This window comes from Mus caroli, chromosome 15, assembly GCF_900094665.2.
Source record: "Mus caroli chromosome 15, CAROLI_EIJ_v1.1, whole genome shotgun sequence".
Classification (NCBI taxonomy): domain Eukaryota; kingdom Metazoa; phylum Chordata; class Mammalia; order Rodentia; family Muridae; genus Mus; species Mus caroli.
The window spans coordinates 7,959,376-7,973,372 of record NC_034584.1 but is presented as its reverse complement, the minus strand read 5'-3'; positions in this window follow the sequence as shown (position 1 = coordinate 7,973,372).

Here is a 13,997-nt window from a genome sequence, read left to right as displayed (position 1 = left end):
GGGTATGGGGGACTTTTGGGATAGCATTGGAAATGCAAATGAGGAAGATACCTAATAAAAAAAAAGTTTCTAGTCCCACAATCAATGGAAGTCTGTTCCTCTTCACTCACACCCTTGCTAGCTGGAGCTGTTCTTTGTTTCATTGACCTCTGGCATTCAAATGTATATTAGGTGAAATCTCAGGGTAGTTTTGATTTGCATTTTCCTGATGACTAAGGACACTGAACATTTCCTTAAGTGTTTCTCAGTCACTTGTGTTTAATCTTTTGAGAACTTTGTTTACCTTTGTAACCCATTTTTAATTTGGTTATTTGTTTTTCAGGTTGTTTAAAAGTTCTTTATGTGTTTTAGATAATAGACATTTATCACATTGGTAGTTGGTCTTTTATTTATCAGATATTTAGTTGGTCTCTTCTTATGCCAGTGTCATATTATTTTATTACTATTTTTATTTCAAATTTTGTAGCTTGCTGTTTTGTTTCAAATGATGCCATTTATTGTTCTTAGTGGCTGGGTTATTGATACTCTGTTCAGAAAGTCTTTTCCTGGGTTCAATACTATTCCTTACGTTCTCTTCTGTTGAAGTCCTTAATCCCTTTGGAGTTGAGTCCTGTGCAGGGTGATAGATAAGTAGGAATCTATTTGCCTTCTTCACACGCTGACACCCAGCTTAACCAGCAGCATTTTTTGAAGATGCTGAGTTATTTTTTTTTAGTATGTATTTCTGCATTTCTTATCAAAGATCAGGTATTCATAGCTGTGCAGACTTATGTCTGTGTCTTCAATTCCATTTATCTGTGTGTCTGTTACACACAATTTTTATTACTACAGCTCTGAAGTATAGTTTGAGATTAGAGATGGTGATTCCTCCAGCAGTTCTTTTATTGTTCAGGATATTTTAAGCAAATCTGTTTGTTGTTGTTATTTGTTTGTTTCCATATGTAGCTTAAAATTGTTTTCTCAAAGTCTGTGAAGAATTGTGTTGGATTTTTGATGGGAATGGCATTGAATCTATAGATTGCTTTTGTTAGGATAGCTGTTTTTAGTATATTAGTCTGATCCATGAGTATGGGAGCTCTTTCTGTCTTCCAAACTTCTCCAATTTGTTTTTTCAATGTCTTAAAATTTTATCATATAATTTGCTTGGTTAGAGTTACACCAAGATATTTTTGAGGCAACTATAAGATGTATTGTTCCCTGATTTATTTCTCAGACCATTTGTCATTTGTAAATATAGTCCTTATATTTCTCAACTATTTGTAGTTTTTTCTGATGAGAACTTATGCCTGTTATTACATAACCACCCTTCTTCACCCCTCTTTATTTTGCTGACATGCTATATTTAGTTTTTCAAACTATTTTATTCACTGCCTTTACTTTTGCTTGCACTTATCTTGACGACTCTTTAGTCTTACTGCTCTACAAAGGTCTATGTCATTTCTTTGCTGAAGTCTGTTTCCCTCACATACTTATGAGAAGTGTCAGAGTAAAGACTCTTGAGCTTTTCTTTTCTATGAGTCCCCAGAAGAAAGTGCTGTCTCTATGTGGCTCCCAGCCTTTTAGATGAGACACCTGCATCTGATGGGAGCCTTTCTCCTTTGTAAATTATCCACACATCCTATCCAGCATTTAAAGGCATTTTCTGACGTCTTGGGTGTTTAGAGTTTGATCAGTGTGGGTCCACATGCGTGATTACCCTGGAGCTCAGTGAGCCCTTCTGGTTTGCCATCCTAGGCATTTTCACCAAAGTGATGCTTATTTATGTAATAGTTGCTGCTTTCATATCCTGAGGTTTTCTTTCCTTTCTAAAATGTTTACTTTTAGCTCCAGCCTTACGTTGACAACCTCTGTCAGCCATAGCTTTTCCCTCATGAGTTCTTTGTCACTGTTCTTTCACTACGGCTTTGAAACATCTACTGTTTCAGCATCCCAGATCTCTAAGCTCTCAGCTGTCTCCTTTTCTCTTTACACTCATGTGTTTAACTTTAGGACTAAAAAAAATATGCACTGTAGGTTTTTTTTTTTTTTTTTTTTGTATGCGATGTTCATCATAGAAACAGAAAACAAGGAAACTATGAACATTTAATTTTCTATTCAGTTGGCTCAGTAGAGAGTTTAAAAAAAAAGGATCAAATACTCAATAGTCATAACTACCATTTGTAAATTTAACCCAAGGTTAACCCCTATACACATGTAAGGTCAGCAATTTACCATTGAGCTATGGTCCCAGCTATAGATGAGTTTGTTTGGGTTTCTCCGATCAAAATTGTATTTATTAGCTGAATATTTAGAACATAAAATTTTAGTGTACTCTTGCTTATGTATAATATTTTTTTATAGGGAACAGATAGGAGAGTTCAGCAGTAAAGATATCTTGAATCCTAGAAAGTCAGCTCTAGGCTAAGCTCTATCTATCTATCTATCTATCTATCTATCTATCTATCTATCTATCTATCTATCTATCTATCTATCATCTATCTATTCTATCTATCTATCATCTATCTATTCTATCTATCTATCTATCTATCTATCATCTATCTATCTATCTATCTATCTATCTATCTATCTATCTATCATCCATCTATCATCTATCTATCTATCTATCTATCTATCTATCTATCTGTCTGTCTACCTATTATCTATCTATCTATCTATCTATCTATCTATCTATCTATCTATCATCTATCTATCTATGATCTGATGTCATTGCATGTACAGCTAGCCTGTGGGTTCTTTGGGATACCCTGTCTCTGCCTCCCACCTTGCCATAGGAATTTTGAGATTCTAGACATACACTACTGTGCCTGGTTTTACAAAGATACAGGGGATTTGAAGGTAGGTCTTTATATTTCCCAGCAAATGAATTACCCTCTGAGCTATTTTCCAATTCTGCCCCTTTAAAAATACATCGATATTTTTATTTAGTATGTGGATCTATGTGTTTCTTGTTTTTTTACTAATGGCTCCCACTAGACAGCTCAGACTGATCCAACTCACAACCCTCTTGCCCCAGTTTCTTAGGTCTGAATTTAGGTGTGTAGCACCATGTCCACCTCTAGAAGGATTACTGTCTGATCTTCCTAGATTCCCAGGAAATATGAACAGGATCCATGGAGACTTAGGAGCAACGAAGTTTCCTCCTGGTTCCCAAAGAGGGGACTAGCAGCTGAACTTCTGGAAAGTTGCTGTTAATGTATTAGCAGGATTGATATTACTTAAATGTGCACTGATGGTGGGCATTGCTACAAGCTTACGTTAAAAAAAATATATAGTTACAGAATCAATGGACCTAGTAGCTTCCTCTTCTGATAAGAAGGGGAAAAATAAGCCTAATCACAAAATCTTCTTTTAAAACAGAACCACCAGATGAGGTAGGTAATTCTGGTAGCCACAGCAGTTAATTTCATGTGTCACTTAGGCTAGGCCATATGGTACCCAGATGTCTGCTTGAATAAGGATTTGAATTTTCTGGTAAAGATGCTTTTGGAGATGATCCGAAATTCTCAGACTAAGTAAAACAGATTGCCTTCCATAATGTGGGTGGGTTCCATCCATTCAGTCAAGGGTGGCTATTAAAAAAAAAAAAGTCAGCTCCTCCTGAATAAGAGAGAAAACACTCCACCTGATTATCTTAAAATAAAAAATGTATTTTTGATGCCTTTTTACTTGAACAGAAACATTGATTCATCCTGGGTTTTACATGTGCCAGCTCCTCTACCAGGGTTCTATGCCATTGCTGCTTGGAGTCTTTCAGATTTAGATTGTAGTTGCACAGTTAATTTTCCTGGGTCTCTCTCTATCTTATCAACTTACCATAATGATGTTGGGGCATCCATAATGCAATTTCTTCTAATTCTCCTATATTTGTTCATACTATTTCATGTGAGTTCATAAAATATATGTACAAAATATGATACATCTAATATATAATTATTTCCTATATCATATCAGAGAAGAAATATTTGCTTATACGAAAGAGTAAGTTGACCATGTTTCTTTTCTGCTGAAGAGCCAACCGGATTAAGAACCCCGGGAGAAATGGAGACATTCACTCTTAAAAGATCTTTATCTTTTACAGATGCTTTAACTGCCTTTATAAAGGAATCAGAAGCCACCAACCCATACACAAGAACTGCTCACTTGAGAAGCCAACTTCATTTAGATCACTGGTTCTCAACCTGTGGGGTGTGACTCCCTTGGGGGCCAAACAACCCATTCACAGGGGTTGTATATCAGATATCCTGCATATCAGATATTTACATTATGATTCACAACAGTAGCAAAATTAAATTACAGTTATGAAGTAGCAATGAAATAACTTTATGGGTGGGGTTAACAGGACATGAGGGGTGTATTAAAGGGCTGCAGCATTAGGAAGGCTGAGAATTACTCATCTAGGTAGTATACACTAAAAGAGGGAGAGATAGGTGAATTGTCTAGATTGTTTTCTAATAGCCAAACATTTGAAGAATGATGTACCTTTTTATGCCCTACTTTCCCATATTTACACAATCACTAAGAAGCAAGAAAATAAAAAACAGACACAACAGATAAATCAGAATTGATGTGCATGGAAGGCTGCTGATTCCCAGTAAACAAGTTAAGTAACAGTGTTAGCCCAAACTTGTTCTAATCAGAATTCAATCAGCTAACCGTGCTTTCCTGAACCAATAATGTGTCCTGTCCAATGCAGAGTTACAATCAATAGAAAGTCAAGGAAAGAGCTGTGCACACTTCTAGGCTCAGCACAGAACACCACATAACCTTCAAGGCTAAATGGACAATGTTCCAAATAGTAAGAGAGTTACATTCTAGATCAAGAGAGCCAGGCTTCTGGAAGGTATGTCCCAAATGCGTGGCAATCTGCATTAACATGTGTGAGTATAAAATAATATGTAATTGTCATACACCACAGAGATTTTAAAGACATTTTAAAATAACAACTAGAATTACTAAATTGAGTTTGTCTAAAGTTCCTTTCTTCATAAGGTATGTCATCTTAAAGATATGAATGAATCATCTTCAGAGGCTTCTTTGAAATATGCTCTCACTTTATAAATCTGAATCCCTAACACTCACCAATCCCTCGTGATCTGAATGCTTCTCCAAGGAGACACATATCTCAGTTTTACAGAGGCAAGAGTTAAGTAGCAAGTAAGGAGAAGAAAGGAAAGAATGGAAACAACTTCCTTGAGTGGAGGCTTACTTGAAAGCCAGTGAGAAAGGGCAGGTAGTGATGACCAATATGGTGAACATCTGGTACCTGCAGTACGACTGCAATCAATGGTACACTGCTGAAGAGCCAACCGGATTAAGAACCCCGGGAGAAATGGAGACATTCACTCTTAAAAGATCTTTATCTTTTACAGATGCTTTAACTGCCTTTATAAAGGAATCAGAAGCCAAATTCCAACTCAAGGGACACTTGATTGCCAATTCAAAATGATTCATCCTCAGAATTAAGATGTGTACAAACTAAGAGATGGTTTCAAAATAAGAAATTAAATATGATGAAGAAATTCAACATCTGCTTAATATTTGAGAGTTTTTTTTGTCAACACTTCGAACAGAATGTTGAAATTAAAATTCTATGAAATTCTACTATTAAATCCAGCATCTAGGGATTTAAAAAAATAGTTCCAGAAAATATTGTGTATTCTACAGAGTTTAATGAAGCAAACTTTTACTTTATGATAGAAAGTGTATATACTCTTGAATGTCTCTATCATCCCAGAACTATATTTCTTTACTTCCAGAGTTTTCAGTTCCTAGAGAGCACGGGTTCATGCCCTTCATTAAGTCAAGGTTAATCTCAGAAATGCAGAGTGTAAGAGCTATTCTCTGCAAGACACTGATTGAAAAACATACATTCACTTTACCATATTTTAACATTCCTAAAGTCAGATTTTGTTTTACAAGAGCTGTCACTTTACAATCTCTTAACATATGTCAATCTGTAGGTTTTGCTGCTGGGGTAAAGTTGGCTTACATTACTCTACATGTCAGAGAGCGGCGATGCATAATATTTAGTAGTGACGTTATATTATGAGGCTGAACATCTCCAAGTTTACTTTGTTACCTTACAGTTACAAGACATCTCTAAATGCATCCAGTCTATTTAATGTTATGAAAGATTCTCCATAGAAGAGTAGGCAGAATATTTCTACCTTTATTCAATACAATTACATTAATGTCCTAAATTTTATTTTATTTTATTTATTTTTTTTTTTGAGACAGGGTTTCTCTGTATAGCCCTGGCTGTCCTGGGAACTCACTTTGTAGACCAGGCTGGCCTCGAACTCAGAAATCCACCTGCCTCTGCCTCCCGAGTGCTGGGACTAAAGACATGCGCCACCACGCCCGGCTGTCCTAAATTTTATACTTGTGGTTATATTATGTGTGTGTGTGTGTGTGTTGTAGCTGCTGCTTGTATGGTGAGAATTGAAATGTTAGCATTACCAAACTTAAAAAGTCATTTTCATGAGAGTAAGTAAAAAAAGGTTTGGTGTTGAAAATCAAATATAAGTCAAAATATCTTTTGCGTGTTTAATGATAAATATCTTTAATGCATGTTTAATGATTTATATTAACACACCCAATAGTCGAGAAAGCACTTAAACAAATGATGTGAAATAAAAATTCAAATTTAGTGACAAGAATCTGAGACTTTTCACATGGGATAAATAAGTTCATACGTGAACATTTTAATATATTTAGAAAACTCAAAATGACCCAATAAATAGGGTGTATGTTCAAGAACTAGTGTAGTAATTAAAACTCAATTGGCAATTTCATAAAATTAACCATAAAGAGGTGGGAATTATGCTTATAACTGAGGGAGAGAATTGCCTAATATTAGGCACATGTTCACCTTGGGGGAAACAATGTAAAACTGCCTTTATACACTGATTAAAGTTAAATAAATTTGTATGTTATTTTTCAGTTTTATAGAAAAGTATAACAACAGAGCACTGTACAATCAGGTCACTGTACAATTATTTATAGCTTTTCATCTGTACTGACTCCTTAAGAAACTAATTGCTATAGTTTGTATTTGAGATGATTCTATGTTTTATGTATAGTCCCCAGCCTATGATGTCACTGAGGTGAAGGAAATCAGGACATTGAAAGGGATCCTTGGACCGTGTCTCCTTCCAGTTCTTTTTTCTGGTTTCCAGAAGGCAAGCAAGTTTTCTCCTTTGTTGGCAGTGGGATCAAGCAACATTCAAAGCCCTGAGTCAGAACCAGTCTTTCCTTTAATGAGATAACTATGTCAGGGAGGATTTTTTTTTTTTTTGTCACAGTGACAAAATATTTACTAACACATTGGTCTTTGTAATTCCTTCTTTGTTAGTAGTGTTTTCTCTAAATGGACTATTTCTTGTAGTGCTCTATGTTAGTCCTCATCTCATTTCAAGATGTTGTAACTTGAAAATTTCACCTACTTTATTGGGTTCTTATATCTACCACCCTTCTCCACCCCAATCGCTTCCAACCCCCAATACTAGGTAGGCAAGAAAAATTAGAGGGGAAACGGGGCATAGATACTTTTAGACTACTTCCTGCTGATTGGGGGCATTGAGCCTTGGGGCAAGTTCAATCTTTGTTGTTAGCGTATTTCTAACCAGCAACCCAGCAAAAGCAGCAACAGGAAGCAGCAGAGGCAGCAGCAGTCAAGGCATCTGGCTGCAGCATGCAGCCTCTTGGGGCTCTGGCATTTTTATACCCTCTCAAAAGTCCCCAGAATTCCAATTGTAAACTATCTTCAGCTGGCAGAATCACACCTCTTCCAGAGCATGAGACAAATCATAGTCAGCTGCCGTGGACCATCTGAAGTAGCCCCGTATCCCACACCTGGAATTAAAACAAAAACATATTCATATAACATGGCTTAAAGAAACTGAAATTCTCACAACAAGATGTTATCATCAGTTGTCAGAAAAAAAAAACAAACCCTCAGACTGAGGAAAGATGGCTAGTCAGCCCCTCTCTGCTATCAGTATGAGCATCTAAGTACCCAGGTATCTAATTAACCAAACAAAAACATCCAATAGAACTGAAACTCTGACTGGTCAGGCTTGAAGCCATGCACTATCAATATTCCATTTTTTATTTTATTGCTCACGTTTGATACCACTGTCTGTTTCCACATCTGTGTACATAGAGAAACTGTTGGGAAATGGTTTGTTTGCACTCTGTAGCATGTTACCTTAAAATACATAGGCAAATTTAAGCACATCCTTTTGTTGTTGCTTGGTATTGCTGGGAATTCAACCTAGGGCCTCACCTATGCCATGAAAGTATTCAACCACTGAGCCACATTCTCAGACTTTAGAGCTGTGTGTGTGTATGTGTGTGTTGCACACATATGTATCAAGTTGTTTTTCATTTTGATATTTCATCTTAAAAAATTTTTGTACCACGTAACTTGATCCTATTTTCCTTTCCATTACCTCCTGCCAGTTCCTCTCTCTCCCTACAACAAGTTCATCTAGGCTCCCTCTCTCTCAAAAACAAAAGATGCAAATGAAAACAACAGTGGCATAAACACTACCAAAACAAAACACCCACTGAGTCCATGCAGTGAAGAGTGGATAATGGGCATGTGGTACCCCACACCCTGGAGTTTTACCAATCTTTTAAGAAAAAGGAAGTTGTGATATACAGATGGAGTTAGAGATAATCATCCTTAGTGAGGTGACTCAACCAAAAAGATAAAGAATGTATGTTTTCTCTTATTTATAGATGTTACTTTCAATCTGAACAACCAGAGATTAGGTAGCTAGTAAGGGACTAGTGGGGAGAAAAGGATCTTCCAAGGAAGGGAAATAGAGTATGCTGTTACAAAGGGGAAACTGAACTAGGAGAATGAAATGAGGGAAGGGATGAGAGGTGGGTTACAGGAAGCAATATGGGGAGAAACAACCAATACGAAGGGCCTTTGGAAAGCCAGATGGAAGCCCTGTAGAAGGTTCCTAAAATATATACATCTATAAAAGGAATTTCAATGGAGTTACTATGTAATGGGGGAGAAAATGCCCCAACTAGACATGTTATGCCACTTTGTTTTTAAGACAAGGTCTCTCATTGAAACTGGCAGTTACTTATTCAGGTAGATTGGCTAGGAAATCTGAAGGCTCTACCTACCTCTGTGTCCAGTATGGGCATGCAGATAATCTAGCACTGTGTGAAGCTTTTTAATGGGTGCTGGTGATCCAAACTCAGGTCAGCATGCTCATGTGGCAAGCATTTTACCAACTAAGACATTGTGTGTGTGTGTGTTTATATGTATATATATATGTTTATATACATTTGTATATAAATTTGTATATCTATTTGTAACTGGTAATTTTGCACTCATCAATAATTAGAAAAAATATTTTAACTGCACATTTTCCTTAGTCTTTGTTGTTGTTTGTTTGTTTGTTTGTTTGCCAAATATGACTTCCTGCCTTGCCTTTATTTTAATACTTACAAACGTAGGAAAACTGGCCTGGGCTATGGAAGCCTCAAAAGGTTTTAGTTATAGCATGAGAACCAAAAGAAAACAAAATAAGACTTATTCTGTAATTCATCCTAAGAACATACAATGAGAAGAAAATTCTTTTCACAGTTTGTATTAAGTAACCAGCAATCAGTAAATAGGCACAGCCCAACCTCAGAGGCTACTATCAACCCCAAAGGACTAAGTAATTAATTGCTACTCTAATCAATTGCTTTAGGATATGTGTCTTTCTAATACAAGCTGGCTGTTTTGTCTTACCATGTTTGTAACATATGTATCACAGAAAGCAAAGCACTACGTACATTCAGGCTTGTTGCATAACTAACCACATTGTTGGGTGCAGTTTCAGTGAAATGATTCATGGGAAAAATTACTCATGTTTTAAAATAGTAGTCTTCAAGATGACAACTCACATTTTAGTAAGTAAAACATTTAGTTAAAATCAAGATTCAAATTTTAGGATAAGAGACATACATTCATTCTAGAAATTGGTAGTCTCAGATAGAAAAAAAAAAGAAATTAAATTATGCTTAGGAAAACTTTTACCTCTTTCTCTCAATATTTGTATAAAGAAAGCTTATTAAATAGCATCCATTTTTTCTTCTATTATTCTATAAGTGATTTTTTTTTTGTGAATAATATGTAGCGGCAAATGTCAATCTGTGCTCAATTTGCCCCATATGAGAGTAAACTTTCATATATGGTAGTTTCCAGAATAGGTGCACACTGAGATACAAACCAGAGGTATGAATAAGTTTATATAATAGCAAAAGGTAGGGAGAGATTTATTCAATTTGGGATATAGATATGGAAAGAAGAGTCGAGGAAAATGTGCCAAATAGATACCACTTAAGTTCTATCTTGCCTTTCAAGGTATTCAAAATGAGAGAGAAGGAAATATATGTCAAGTAAAATTGAAGAGAGTAGAATAAAAATATAGATCTAAATATAAAATTATATCCAGAGAAAGTCAAGTGAAATTCAGTGTGCATTTATGGCAATGTTGTATTAGAAAAGATAGCAGATCTCTCCTGGGAATATTCAATTCACCAATGATCTGCCCTGCACCAGCTAGAAAATGAGAAATGAACCAAAACTAAACTAGAATGGATGGTACCTCCAGCTGCACCAAGCATACCAAACAGAATCAAGACAACTTGGTAGAGAAAAACATGATAGGGGTCCTGAAGAGGCCATAGAGAGGACAAAACATGAACAAGAGACAGAAAAATGGACCTTTAGAGTTCATGGAAGGTAATACAAGCATTCTCTTGGCTACTCACCCTACTAAAAATAGAAGTATCATCAGGGACATTTGGCAGGATACCAATGACCCTGAGCTCAGAGTTGAGGGAAGAATTCTCTAGTTAGTCATGTTTAGACTCAAGGGTGAATGACTTGATTCTGATGAGAGATTATATGATTTAGTGGCTAAGAGTTTAGACTCTGGAATTTGGCTGCCTTGTTCACCGACCACTACATCTGCGACAATTTCTATCTATGTTGGTTTCCTCATTTCTAAAATAAGAGGAAACAATAGTGTCTTCCTCACAGAATTGTTATATAGATTAGAGTTATATATGTCGAGTGCTTAGAAGAATCAGGATGGAGGCAAGGGTGCAAAAACTTAGGGAACCATTTTTAGATACAGTGTAATTATTGGAAGGTTTGGGCAGAGAGCCACGAGGAAATCCACAGGTTAACAAGAACAGAAATCCTTTATTATTTTGTAGGAGAAGACAAAGGAAGTCATTTATTACCATCTAGTAGCTGTGGTTTTCTATAGAAGGTCGTGAAAAAGACTTAATCACCTCCAAAGATCAAACTTAGGTCTTAACATTTATGAGGTGGGCCTTTGTGAAGGCTAAGTAGGTAACATGGACTCTGCTTTCATGAACAGATAAACTTTAGTTCTCCACAGTGGGTCAGGTCTAGTGGAGGTGGGGGTGGTAGATTAGTTCCACGAGAATCAGGTTATTATAAATAGATTCAGACAGACATAGTGATGCATGCCCCTACTCACAGTGCTCTGGGAGGCCAAGGCAGGAAGTTTGTCACAAATCCAAGGCTCACCTGGATGACAGAGAGTAAATCTGTCTCAAAACAAACAATAACAGTAAAAACCCAAATCCAAACCAAAATAAAAATAAAAATAGTGAGTCTGGCTCCTCTCTGTCTCAACCCTTACTCACACAGAAGTCAATTTTGCACGTGACTGATTCCACCTCTCCGCCATGTTGGAGTGCAGCCAGAAGGCCCTCATTAGAGGCCAGATAGCTGGGGCTGCCTGATCTTATACTTCTTTCTCTTTTATCCCTCCTTGTTTTTTTTCTGAGAATGTCATGCTCCTATATTAGTATATTTTGGTCAGATTCTCACCCTACCTTTCTCATCCAATTCCTCTTCTATTCCAACCATCCTTTCCCCTCCTCCTTTCGTGAGCTCTGTTTTTTAAACGTACTGAGTCCATTTAGGGTTGCCTACACAGATGTAGAACTGACTATTGGAGTATGGTAGTCTCTCAGGAGCTGCATCCCCGAAGAAAACTGACTTGTCTGGCCCTAGCAGCCATCACTTGCCATCACTCCCAGCTAGGGCTGGGAGAATGTGATTCCAAACCAAATCTCTAAAACAATAAGCTAAATATATTTTCTTTGTAAATATCCACATTCAGGTATTTTATTATACCAAAACAAAAATAAACTAAATAATTTTTTCTTTTCCTTCCCTTGTTATTATTTCTCCATTTCTTTCTTCAGCCAAGTCATTGACTCAGGCTACACTTTGTAGGATCCCAAACTGTCAGAGCAGAGTTAGGTGGTGTCAAGAATGTTATCTTGCTCTAAGCCAGGGTTTCACAACAGCACCGTTGACATCCTGGGCTGGTTACTAATTTTTGTGGGGATCTATGCTGTTCATAGGTATATCCTTAGTTTCTTTTTACACATAGCCAGTAATGTCCCTTCATCTGTGTGTGACAAATAAAAATGTCTCCAAACATTACCAAATATTCCTGGGGCTAGGAGATTGTCCTTCATTAAGAAATTCCTACCTAAGTCTTTAATTTAGGCAAGAATTAGTTGTACTCTGAGCCTATACAGGTCAAGGGCGAGAGCAGACACATTCTTGTTATTTCCAGTCATAACAGGACCAAGTGTTAAAGAGCAAACCAAAGCCAGGGAAGAAGCTTTTGAAGTAATGATAACACAGATGAAAGCAATTTTTATTTGTTTCTCCTGACTACAGTTGATCGATTCAGCAGCCTCGTCACCTGCAAGGTACTAGTGAGAGCTCATGACCTGCTGTGACTTGTCCTTAATGACTTTATTCATCCACACTCTGTCTCAAAACATCGAATACCTGCCTCAAGGAGTGTTTCCCTTATGAGATGAAGGGGCTGAACACAACACACTGCCTGTGGATGTAAACAGATGCTAACTGTGATGGTGGAAGACAAACCCTGGTTTCTGTATTCTAAGCACCCTAGCCCTTGGTATTCATCCTGTTGACTCGTTGTAACTTGTAACCGTTCACACTGAGGTCTCACCTGGAATCAGCCCTGGAAATTCTGCAATTGGGTGAAAAGCAAATGATCACGCACCCCGGGACACTCGGGAGCACTGCCAGGGTGGGCCTATTGTTCCCAACTAGTTATTAATAGTCTTCACTTTTCATTCCCTGTGTCACAGTTTAGGTAATAAATCATATGGTCTCATACTATTTAGCATCACAGAGGCAGAAACTGTGTACTCACTTATAATGTTCTATCCAGAATTTTATATGTTTTTCTATGCAATATCCTGGTTTTAGTTTTAACTATGGAGAAATAAAATAGCTTAAAGGTGGCCCCTATCTTATTTGCAGCAGGAGAGCCATCTTCCAGGGAAATCTTATTTCCTTTCCCTTAGATGCTGTCTTTCACTATTTCTTCTTTCTATGTGGCTTTCTCTGGATGAGGAAAACAATTTTTATGAAAAGAGTCACACATAATGTACTTTATTACCTATTCCCGCAAGAAGTTGTATCTTTTATAGGCTAAGGAAAGCAAACTGGATGGCATTTTTCATCTGGCTAAGGAGAGTCAGTGTAAGAAAGAATGGAGTCTATTCCAAAGAGAACAAGAGGAAGTGTTTTGAAATGTAAAAAGTCTGTGATAAAATAGACGAAAGGTTTATAGAAGGCGAGATGTATGGAGACGGTGACCACTGCACTGGACAGTGCACAGACACTGGGCAGAGCAGGACACAGCTCTAGCTATGCGGCCCCCAGAGTGAGACAGAGAAACCCAAACCACATCTACAGTGCAGCTCAGATGGCTTTGATGAACAGAGACTGACAGGATTACCCTCAGGACAGGTCCACATCCCTTCCAAACTCCAAATTTAGTTGCAGTTTTTGAAAAGAAAGAAAGAAAGAAAGAAAGAAAGAAAGAAAGAAAGAAAGGAAGGAAGGAAGGAAGGAAGGAAGGAAGGAAGGAAGGAAGGAAGGAAGG